Raw genomic sequence first — 12855 nt, 5'->3', positions numbered from 1 at the left:
GCATTGGGTCTTCATTGCTGAGCGCGGGCTTTCTCTAGTTGTGGCGAGTGGGGGCTCCTCTTCGTTGTGGTACATTGGCTTCTCGTTGCAGTGGCTTCTCTTGTTGCGGACCACGGGCTCCGGGCACGTGGACTTCAGTGGTTGTGGCTCGCGGGCTCAGTAGTTGTGGCTAACGGGCTTTAGAGCGCAGGCTCAATAGTTGTGGCTCACGGGCTTTAGAGCGCAGGCTCAGTAGTTGTGGCTCACAGGCTCTAGAGTGCAGGCTCAGTAGTTGTGGTGCATGGGCTTGGTTGCTCCACAGCATGTGGGATCTTCCCAGACCAGGGCTCAAATCTGTGTCCCCTGCATTGGCAGGTGGATTCTTAACCACTGTGCCACCAGGGAAGCCCAAGGTAGCTCTTAATAAAGAAAATAAATAATAAGAATTTCATCCCCTCAAGTACTCGTGAGTCTGAGGGAATGGAAAGTCACCCTTCCTTTCGTCTTTGGGTTTCTTTTCTAAACCTCTATCAAATTCATTCATTCAATTAGCCAGATACTTATGTAGCACCCAACTGTGAGCCAAGCTGAGGATACAGCAGTTACAAGATGAAAAACATTCATCAAGTGCTCTCATGACACTTCCATTCTAGAGGGGTGAGATAGTCAATAAACATTTAAGTCAAGAAGTAAACAAGATGATTTCAGGTGGACAGTTTCTCCTAAGGAAATAAAGTATGATAAGAGTGTGACAGTAAAGGTGTGATTATGAAGAGAGTTACTTGTTTAACAGCTTTATTGAATATAATTGAAGTAAAATAAATGGCACATAAAGTATACAGTTTAAAAAGTCTTGACATATGTATATATTCATGAAACCATTACCATAATCAAGGTAATGAACATATCCATAATCCCCAAAAGTTCCCTTGTTCCTCTTTGTGGAGGGGGAGCTTTTTTAGATACAATTTTTTTAGGAAGAATTGTCTAAGAAGAGATATTTGAATTCAATGACAAGAAGAAGCCATCCAAGGAAAGAGAATTCCAAGCAGGCAGATGTGACAAACCTACAAGGGTGCTGAGACACGAATGAGTTTATTATGTTTCAAGGGCAGAAAGAACACTGCTCTAACTACAATGCACTGTGTGAGGGGCAAAGTGGCAAAATCGTGTAGGACCTTTTAAGCCAGAGTGAGAATTTGGATTTTATTCTAAACATAGTGGGGAACCATTAGAGGGTACTATGTAAGGGAGTAACAAAATGTGATTTACTTTTTTAAAAGATCAGTTGTACTTGTATCCAAGAATACAAAAGAAACTTACGACTCAACAATAAAAAAGATAAATAATGCAGTTGAAAAGATGGGCAGAGGACTTGAATATTTCTCCAAAGAAAATATACAAAAGGCCAATAAGGACTTGAAAAGATGCTCAACATCTTTAGTCATTAGGGAAATGCAAATCAAGGCCACAATGAGATACCACTTAACACCCATGGGTATGGATATAATCAAAAGACAGACGTTAAATAACAAGTGTTGGCGAGAATGTGGAGTAATTGGAACTCTCATACATTGCCAGTGAGATTGTAAAATGCTGCAGCCACTTTGAAAGCAGTTTGGAAGTTACTCAAAATGTTAAACATAGAGTTACCTGTGACCCAGCAAGTCCACTTGTGGGTATATACCCAAGAGAATAGAAATCATATGCCCACACAAACATGTACCATGAACTTCATGGCAGCATTATTCTTAACAGCCAAAAAGTTGAAGTAGCCCAAGAGTTCATCTGATAAAAAGATAAATAAAATGTGTTATATCCATATGAAATATTTGGCAATAAAAAAGAGTGAAGTACTGATACATGCTACAACATAGATGTACCTTAAAAACATTGTGCTAAGTGAAAAAGCCAGTCACAAAAGACCACACATTTGAAGTTATATGAAATGTCCAGAATAGGCAAAAACAGAGAGACAAAATACACTAGTGGTTTCTAGGAACTTGTGGGGGGAGAGGAAATGGTAAGTGACTGCTAATGGGTATGGGGTTTCTTTGGGGGATGATGAATATGTTCTAAAGTCAGATGGGGATGATGTTTGCACAACTCTGTGAATCTACTAAAAACACTGAATTGTGCACTTTAAAAGGGTGAATTTTATGGTATGTGAATTACATATCAATAAAGCTGTTACGTAAAACATCACTTGCGCTGCTTTATGGAGAATGGGTTGTGCCATGGTAACTGTGGAGGAGGAAAAGATAGGGTTGCTTGGATTAGGTTGGTGGCACTGAGTGGAGAGAACTTGAGATGGGGGCAGTGTGGGGGAGAGAAGACAGACTTCCTGCCTCAGGAAAGTGCTAGTCCTCTATATGCTTCCAGAAACAAGTGCTCTAGGGTCAGTGTGAGAAATCCATTGCCCTCCCTGTGCAGACTCTGTGAGATAATCTCTTTGTGGAAGTAGCAGGAAGAGAAGTGCCTTAAAAGTGATAATGGAGTCATTTTTGCTTTCTTGAGACTAAAACAGGATAAGCCTTGGTGCTCCAGGGTATATTCAGTTAGTAGGTTGATTTTCTTAATTTCTTGCTTAAAGAACTCTGCTATTTTGACTGGTAACTCTCCTAGGGCAATTGGGCAGTTCTCAAAAGCCAGAGGAGCTTGAGAATCTTTGTGTTCACAAATTACTGGACACGTATTTTTTTCTGACTGCACACTATGCTGATAAGAAATATGGCACACCATGTGGCTGACGATTGCAGAGGTGTTTGCTGGCTCTTTCCTTCTCTTCAGTGTATCTCTGGAGATCTTAGATTTTTAACAGAAGGACCAGGCTTAGAAGGTAGGAGGTTCTTCCAGTTGGCATTTCCAGACCAGGTCCTTCGGTCATCATTCCAGCAGCTGGATTGTTTCCTGCAACAACTCCCTCCTCCCACACCTCATACCCTCAGTAGAGCTTATAATGTAGCTTTCAGTAATAGAACTTGGGCTATCTCAGTGTCCTGGCTAAGAAGCAAATGATACAACGTGGAAAAAATGTGATTACTCAATTCATTTCACAAAACAAGATGTTCTCTATGTGTAAGCCTGTTCTCTTTCTAATCATACTATCTCTTTCCTATCTACCTGAAGGTCATTAGTGTGCAAATGTTAAAAAATTCAAGTATTGTATGATTGTTTCTTGCCCACAGTAAGTAGGAAAAATTCCAATATTCATTTGATGTTCTTTTACACACATTATTTCTTTTTATCTTCTGCTAAATCTGAACTAGGTATTATTGTCAGGTACATTTTATTTATGAGAAAAGCAAAGTTCAAAAGATTAAGTGACTTGGTTCTATTGATAGCTGAGTCTAGAGGGAGAGGCCATGGAGATCTTTTAGTAGGGCCATCTGTCAGGGCCATCACTTTGAGCCATATTACCTTCACACATCTTCCTGTATACTCTCCCCATTCTCCTTTGGGCTCTCTTCAAAGCTTCATTTGAGACCCTGGGTTTGGGTGTCCAGATCCTGATATGAAATAGGAAAGAAGCAGTGTAGCGTAACATCAGAGAGTTGAACTGAAGCCTAGCCCCAGCTAGGGCACAAGCTTGTTTTATGTCTTTGAGCAAGTCATTCCTAAAGTGAGACTTGTTTTATGTCTTTGAGCACGTCATTCCTTGTCTTTGAGCAAGTCATCTAGTTTGAACTAGATGATCCTTGAGGGCCCTTCCACCCCTGTGTAGTGTACAGGTTCTTGACCTTGAGGATAGGTAACAGGTGACTCCTGTGACTGTCTTCTACTTGATTCCAGATCCATCGGCCCACCTCCCACCTAACTCTGCACTCCACCCACACAGGGCTCTGCCTCTCTAAGGGGACTCTGCATGCTAGCTGTTTCTCCTTTGTTAAGCCAGTAGGAATCCTTTTTTAGGTCCTAAACTCCTGGGCCAAGCCACTTCTGATGAGCAGCAAACGCCAAGCTTGCAACTAATCCAGGGTACTGGTTATAAAAGGCTGAAGGTTTTTTTTTAGCTGATCACTTTTTTTATGTGTGACTTAAAACTAAAACAGAGGCAAGCTTTACTTTTTAAAATTAAAAAACCAAATAAAGAGTTCAGTCCACTTGGCATGACTATAATGTTAATTAGGTATTTAATAATCTACTAAACTGCCCTCTCCTTTGCTCTGAGTTCAGGTGGGCAAGACAGTTTCAGATTATAGCTTAGCTTCCTATGTAATGAGATCCAAGCTATTTCATTTTTTTAAAAATATTTATTTATGTATTGGTTGTGCTGGGTCTTAGCTGGGGCACGTGGGATCTTCCTTGGGGCATGCAAACTCTTAGTTGCAGCATGCGCCTAGGATCTGGTTCCCCAACCAGTGATCGAACCTGGATCCCCTACATTGGGAGCGTGGAGTCTTACCTACTGGACCACCAGGGAAGTCCCTGTATTTTTATTATGTGTTAATATATTATTATTCTGGATTATACATCAGTCTCTTGTGTCTTCATATAGTGTGAATTTGGTCTGGCTGCTCTCTATGCTGTTGCAAATATGATGGTCCAGTAGAGGTGCGGCTCTTGAACACACCTGTTGGAATAAATGGTCAGCCAGGCTTCCTTTACCCTTTCGGTCTACCCTTTCTACCTGCAGCATCATACGAAGAGAAAAATTTCAAAATCTGACTTAGTGCTGTGGCTGAAATGCTGGAGAGTACTCTCTCTGACCTGGAGAGTAAGAATTTGATACTTAAAAACAAAACTCAGAAATATCTCTTCCATTTTTTTTTCTGTGAAACATTTTTAAAAGTGTGTCCCATACTTTATGGATGGATGGTCTCTTTCTGTTATAAAACTACATAGGAAACTATACTGTAATCACTTTGGAATTCTGGGTCAGAAAGAGGGTTGGTTAAATTGTAATCCTAAACTATGCAAGGAAAAACTAGGTAGAGGCAAGAATAACACAACTAAGGCTGTCACGAGGTCAACTAATGGGCTGATTTTCTTCAGCCAGCCATCAGTTCATTCAAGTTCTAAATATAAAGTCATGACTAAGTGCTAGTCACTGGATCAATTGATAGGAATTTTGCCTTTAGAGTTTATAGTTTTGTGAGCATATAGACCAATGGAGAATTATGACTTTGGAATAATAAAGTACAGAAGGGCCCCTAACCTAGATTGGAGGATTAGAAGTTGAAGGTCAGGGAAGGCTTTCAAATGAAGTGACATCTAAGCTGAAACCTGAAGGACGGGGAGGTAGAGAAAAGAGTTGTAGCTAGCAGTGGGAAAGATGAGTGGAAGCCCAAGATTTTTTTAAAAGTGTGATTGAGGACCTCAAAAATGTTTAAATGACTAGATTGTAAGGTGTAAGGAGAGGAGTAGAAAGAAAGAAAGCTGGAAAGGAAGGCACAGGAAATATACAGCTTCCCTTATAGACCATTTTAAAGATCTGAGTCTTTTCCTTAAGAGCAGTAAGAGCCATTGAATGGAATTTAATCAGTAGAGTTACAGGTCAGGTTTGTGTTTTAGAAGAACCATTCTGATAGCAATAAAAGGCTGGTTGGCTTCCAGAAGCTGGAGTCAGAGGTGTCAGTTAATAAGCTGTTATAATATTATATTTCAGGTGAGAGAGAGAATTGAGGCAGAGACATTGTGGTGAAAAGATAAGATGGGGGCATGGAGTATTCTTTGAATAAAGAAGCTAAAATGTGAGTTCTTAAAGTTTACTTTAACACCTATCACAACTATTTTATTTATTTAACAAAGTTACCACTGCAACCTGTAAAATACTGGTTTTTCAGTATAAGGATTAATGAGGGAGCTAAAATTCTTCTTTCTACCATGTCTAGAAAGTTAGGATTCACTTCTGCTTGGAGTCCTTGTTAAGTGGAACTAATTTATTAACTTCATCTTTATATCCCCAGCACTTGGCACATAGGTAGTTATTCAATAATATTTGTTGAGTAAAATAGATCATGCTATATTTTCTGATTCCATTTCTGTTCATCATCATCTAAAGCCATTATTCACTCAGGTACAAAAGTGAGAGTGCTACTACAATTTTAATAGCAGACTGAAATTTATTTAAACTAATGTTTCTGTTTTTTAAATCTTGGAAACCTTGTGGCCAAAAATAAAAGTGGCAGAGGGCTCTCATCGCCAGAAAGGTATATCTTTGAACCCATATTCACTCACGTCTCTGTCACAAAACACATGTGCACCTGGACTACCCCCTGCTCTTCCACCCAACTTCTTTTTCTACTAAGCCACAACAAGCAGGAGAATGTCCTCTCTGCAGGAAGCTTCTGGTGGCCAGTATACCCCTCTCCTCTCCTGAGAAGCTGTGTTCACTAACCATGTCAGAAAAGGCTGGGGGGTGTTGGTTAATAAGTGAAACAAATTTTTTGGTGCCCTTAATGAGGACAGCCACTTGGCTATTTGGCAATTTTTCCTTTTACCCTCTCAGACATACTAGTTCCAGGCCTTGCCTTTATTTAATATGCCATTCCCTCCCTACACACACACACACACACACACACACTCTCTCTCTCTCTCTCTCTCTCTCTCTCTCTCTCTCTCTCTCTCTCTGTCTCTCTGTCTCTCTGTCATTATTCTAGCTTTGGCCTTGTATTCTAATCACATTTAGAAACTCTGGCCTTTATTCATCCATCTACCCAACAATTGTAGAGCAGCCCCATATTAGCAGTGCTAGGCTCCGTGGAGATTTTAGAGAAGTACCTACTTCCCAGGTTGACTGAGTGACTGAAATGAGAAAGTGGGTATGCAAATGTGTAGAACCATATAGCACAGAGTAGATGCTCCCTTTCTGTTAGTTATATCTGAATTTAGATGTCTAGACATCCCAAGAAAAAGGAACTGCACAGAGAGACACTTAAGTGCTCTATTTTGGTCAGGAAAAATATTTATGAGATGAGGTCTGTATGGTGAGCTAGTACTCCCATGACTGCTTTTCTCTTGATTGTATGCTGATGGTACATAGATGGAAATGGGAATATGAAGAAATGAAATGAGTGGCACTACATTATGAAGCAAGCGATCTGGCTTCTCTCACTGATTCTAATTATATCTGCTTAAGGGACAGTAAAACCCCATGTCTCTCTTTCAGCTTCCTTAAGCTGCCCCTTGGCTCTGCCCAGTTCTCTCTCCTGCCTTCACCAACCACAGATGCCTGAGAGTGGTAGCAATTTTCTGGCACATATAATGAAACAACTGGCATCTCTCAAACTCCTGGAAATAGTGAGATGTGACGTAGGCAGTTCATAAATTTGACCACACCTGCTGTTTTCTTGGGAATACTTAGACCCATGCAGTTTTCTTTGGCAAGCTTTTATTAACACCTACACCTACTGTGTGCCAGCATCAATATATATCAACTTGCAAAATTCCCTATTTTAAATAAGTGTAGGTGGTTCTTAAAGTCATATTGGAAACCAGTAATGTAAACTCCTTGTGTTACATTTTTCCCCTTAATTCGCTAGATGTTTTTTTTGAGGAGATACTACAGTTATAAATAAGAATTTATGAATCTCAATTATGACCTACTAGGAGACAAACAAAACATAAACATTCATGTATATCAGGAAGATGAGGGAAACTGGGCAAACTCTTAGAGCAGAGAAGAACAGAAGATTATGAGGGTGATATAGCAATAAGGCAGGAGTTTAACTGTAAGCTTTTTAGATAGATAGTCTTATGCTAAGGAAGGCTGGAGTGTATTCAGTTGACTATATGGCTGACTGGCAGGTACTTCATCACAATGTGCTTTTATGCCACCTATCCAAGTGGCCTAGACTTGACCAGACACATTAGCAGACCATCTTCTGAGAATGTGTAGCCCTCCACTTGCTGAAATTGTTCCTGAATCCTCTTACCTGTTGCCCCAGACACTCCTTTGAGTTTCAGTAATATGAGGTTTTTGAAGGTGGCTCAGGTCCTATCATGCATGATTTTCTTATCCTTCTGTTTTTCCCACTCTCTACAGATTTATCAGCCTGAGAAGTCCCCAGGAAGACATGAAATGTCTTTATAGTTGCAGAGGTCCTCTATCCATGCTGTGGGAATAAGAGTCAGGAGGGAAAGAAGGAGCTAGATATGGGGAACTGAATGTGTTAACTCAGCTAGATAGGAGCAGGAGGCAACCCAAGCTTTATTACGTGAACTGGAATTTAGAGCAGTGGAGTTTCAGCCTGGGCATCAGCCCAGCTGGCAATACATAGCTGAACCCAGCCAAGTTGAGCAAAGCTAATAAGGAACACATCCTCTAAATTACTATGCCAAGACCAAGGATACACTGCTGTGAATGAAAACAAGATCCCAGTCCAGGAAACTGATAAACCAAATGGATTTCCCCCTGTTCTTTTTTTCTTTTCCATTGTTCATGTTCTATGTCATGTAGACACACACCCACACAAGCTGGACTTATAGTTTATGAATCAGTTTCCAACTCCATATGCTGTGTTGTTGCTGCAGAGAGGGAAGATCTAATAATGAATTCTTTGGGGGCAGTTAAGAGTCCTAACTAAGGATTATTGGAGACATAGAAGTCCTCAGTTCCCTGATGCCCTTCATTATTATAACCAGGCATGTTTAGTTCTTTATCTTTTCCTTTATTTGGGGATACGCTCTTGTTTATTGGTTTCAGAGTAACATAGTGGAAAGAGCATGGACTTTGTAGACTGAAAAATCTAGATTCAAATCCTGGCTTTAGCTGTGTGTTCTTTTGCAAGTCTTTTAACCTCTATGAGTTCAGTTTCTCCATCCTTAAAATAACCAAATATAATTGTTGTCTCAGGAAGAGATGAGGCACTTATGTGATTGTTTGAGTTGCAAACTGAAGTAGCCACGTTTTTCACGGAACATCATCTTTACTTCAAAGAACAACTGACTCGAATATTTGGCAGACACTCTCTCCAAAATTAAGTGAGACAGTCACTTCAAGAAAGACAACCTGGGACTTCCCTGGTGGTTCAATGGTTGAGAATCCGTCTTGCAATTCAGGGACGCCGGTTCGATCCCTGGTCGGGGAACTAATCCCACATGCCATGGGGCAACTAAGCCCACATGCCACAGCTACTGAGCTCGCGCACCTAAGCTAGAGAGCCCACACGCTCTGGAGCCCGTGCGCCACAACTAGGGAGAGACCCGAGCGCTGCAGCAAAGAGCCTGCATGCCACAACTAAGACCTGACACAGCCCCAAAATAAATAAATAAATATATATATATATATAAAATATATATATATATATATATATATATATATATATATAAAAGACAACATATAAGCATTTGCTGTAAATGATAAATTTAAACTTACAAGTGAATATTAGAATTTTGGAAAACTTGTATCCACCAACATGAGCTTAACATCTTCCCAATATGTAAAGAATTCAGAGTCATTCTTTACCATGTCCTCTCCCATCTAGAAGTGACTTTGGTTAAGATTCAGCTAGTTGCCTTAGTGTTAAATATGAGATGTCAAGAAGGTAAAAAGTCATAGGATCCTAGAATCTCAGGGTAAGAGGAAACCTCAGAAGTCCTCAAATTCAACCTCCCACCTAATTCCTTGAGAGCATCCCCTATAAATACTCATCTATCCCTTACTTGAATTCTTCCAGAGACAGGGAGACTATGTACCCTCCCAAAGGAGCATATTCCTTCCATTTGAGATAGCTCTAATGGCTGAAAGTGTTCTTTTTTTTTATTTTGAGGTGAAATCTGCTTTCCCCCAGTATCTATCTGTTGGCTCTAATTTTGTTTCTTGTTTCACTTGAAACCTTTTCAGAGGACTCTTGATACTCTTGTTCCTCCAGGTCTTTTTTCTTCAGGTATTTCTGAGATTGTATAGTTTCTAAGGTCCTCATCATCTTGGACTCTCTTCTTGATCCACTTTGGTTGACAGTGTTGTTCCTAGAGCGAGCTCCACACGTCGGGAATGGTCCAGCTAGTGCAGAATTGAGTGGCACTCTCGCTTCCCTTAAAAGGGAACTATACTGTGACCTAACTTGTTAAAGATAAGCGATTGCATTTTTTTTTATTTTTATATTCTCAAATGGTCACAGTAGATGTTTAATGTTACCCCTTATCTAGTCTCAGCACAAATTGAACCACACTTCAGGACATAATGGCCATGTTAGGTAAGGGGATTTTCTAGTAAATCTTTTTCTTTTTTTTTTTTTTTTTTTTTTGTACTGAGGGGTAAGGTGGTAATTCAAAAGATTTAGAAAGTGCTTTGACAATTATCTTTTATGACAATACCCAAGTTGTGATAAACCAAGTATTTTCCTCAGTAAAAGTTTTCATCAGATAGGAGGATTCCTCTTTTTTTTCTCCATGATAATTTTTCTTCTTTCAAATCAGTAAGGGACTTCCCTGGCGGTCCAGAGGCTGGGGCTCCACGCTTCCACTGCAGGGGCCATGGGTTCAGTCCCTGGTCGGGGAACTAAGATCCTGCATGCCATGCAGCTCAGCCAAAAAATAAAATTAAATTAAGTTTTTAAAAAATCAGTAAGGGGCTTCCCCGGTGGCGCAGTGGTTGAGAGTCCGCCTGCCGATGCAGGGGACACGGGTTCGTGCCCCAGTCCAGGAGGATCCCACATGCCGCGGAGTGGCTGGGCCCGTGAGCCATGGCCGCTGAGCCTGCACGTCCGGAGCCTGTGCTCCGCAACGGGAGAGGCCACAACAGTGAGAAGCCCATGTACTGCGAGAAAAAAAAAAAAAAAATCAGTAAGAATCATGTAGTATCTGCTCTGTAGAAACATGGAAGCCTGCCTTAGAGCTGAATTCACTCATGTACACGTGGTCAATATTCACTGTACAGTACACTGTAGAGCCAGAATTATTTGGAACTTTCCATGGAAAAGAATGTAGGTCACACCTCCTGTGTAGCACAGGGAACTCTACTCAATATTCTTTAATAACCTAAATGGGGAAAGCATCTGAAAAAGAATGGATATGTGTCTATGTATGGCTGAATTGCTTTGCTGTACACCTGAAACTAACACAGCATTGTAAATCAACTATACTCCAATATAAAATTTAAAATTTTTTAAAGATTGGATTTAAATCATAACCTCAATTATAAATTTTCTACAAAAAAAGGAATATTGGTCACAAAAATATGTAACCTTTTTTGTATTTGCTATTTAGTACTATGTTAAACTAATTACTTTTTATAATGTTTTTTAGAAGGATGTTTAATGAGCACCATCTTAATAAGAAAGGAAGTTAGGGACTTCCCTGGTGGTCCAGTGGTTAAGAATCCGTCTTCCATTGCAGGGGATGTGGGTTCGATCCCTGGTCAGGGAACTAATATCCCACATGCTCAGGGGCAACTAAGTCCACGCGCTGCAACTACAGAGCGCACGCGCTCTGGAGCCCGCACACCACAGCTAGAGAGAAGCCCACACGCTGCAACGAAGAGCCCGCGCACTGCAAGGAAAGATCCGGCATGCGCCAACTAAGACCAAACACAAACAAAAATAAATAAATAAATATTTTTGAAAAAAAAGAGAAAGGAAACCCATATAAGGTCTCAAATACAGCAGACACTTTGATACATTATCTTAGTAAATCTCGCAAACCCACTGTGGGGTTTATAGTATTTAACTTTGTTTTACATATGAAGACTGAGGCTCAGGAAGTTTCCCAGGAGGAATAAGAACTAAAATTTGTTGAGTCCCTAGGTCATATCAGATGCAGTGCTTGTCACATCCATAAAATTTGTTGAGTCCCTAGGTCATATGAGACACAGTGCTTATCACATCCATATCCTCAAACTTTATCTCAGTTAAACCTCACAATAACTCATAGCTCAGAGAGGCTGAGTGATTTGCAAGGATTTGAACTTAATGGTTTCTGACTTCAAAGTCCTTTTCTTTCCATTACACCACACTTCACTTCTCTATGCCTCAAAGGAGGTTTAGAGATAACCAGTAGGTAAATAAGTCTGAGATAATTGTGAATAAGATTGAGTGAGTTAATGAATGTTAAGGTACTTTGAGAATTGCAAAGTGTGATTCTCAGGTGAAGGATTTCCATCAGTGATTTTGGAAAAGCATAGTGAAATCTACCAGGAACTCCAGGGTGCTTTACCCCAGCAACTGGGGATTTGGATGAGTTTGAAATGTGTGTTGGGAGTAGAATGAGAAAGATCAAGAGTGGGAAATAGATCCTTTAAAGTACCAATAGCTAGTTACTGTACATCTGGACAAGAAAAGTCAGTTTTCTAGGCTAGTCACTGCCAGCTGTTCAGTCATAGAAAATGAAATACAATAGTTCTCACAGGAGAAGTCATTCATAATTGAGTGGAACCACCTGTATATATAGTTGTTCAATCAACTGTGCCAGTTGAGGTATTCCTAGGAAATTTAACCTTCATGGAAATAAAAGGGATTGGAAAAGTCATCTAAGGGCACTGGTAGGACTCCTCCCCCCCCCACCAAAGGATAGTTGGCGTACCTGCAAGTTTCTCTGTCCTTTCTTCCTCCTGCTGGTATAGTGACTAGTAGTCTGGCTTTCTGCTTTATATGGGCCTGGAAGCCTATTTGGATGGGGGCTTGTGGTGCCTGTCTGGTCACTTGTGCTTTTTAGTGACAATGTATCACCACACCTTTTTTTTTTCTTTTTTCTCATATTTGTTTATGTGTGTTTTTGTTTTCAAAATTATGTTAACATATCTCAAATAAAATAACATTCTTGACTAACTTGGTGGAAGCTAATCCCCAACCCCGTCAAAACAAATAAAAACTGTTAATTTTATTTTCCACATTAACATTGAGGAGTAATTGGATTTTTTAAAAATCTTTCCCAGTAATATCTGTTGGCCTACACCTGGCTTTCCATGAAATATATGATGCTAAAAATTGAGAATTC

At 40.1% G+C, this 12855-nt stretch overlaps 1 protein-coding gene across 6 annotated transcripts in view; it reads left to right on the top strand.

Annotated features, from left to right (window-relative positions):
* SCMH1 (Scm polycomb group protein homolog 1) overlaps window positions 1-12855 on the top strand; it is a 199266-nt gene that overhangs the window by 109797 nt on the left and 76614 nt on the right. The gene's annotated exons all lie outside the window — the stretch shown is intronic.

The sequence above is a fragment of the Mesoplodon mirus genome, assembly GCF_964341445.2.
Source record: "Mesoplodon mirus genome assembly, chromosome: 3".
Lineage (NCBI taxonomy): Eukaryota > Metazoa > Chordata > Mammalia > Artiodactyla > Ziphiidae > Mesoplodon > Mesoplodon mirus.
This window is presented reverse-complemented; position numbering and strand designations above follow the sequence as displayed.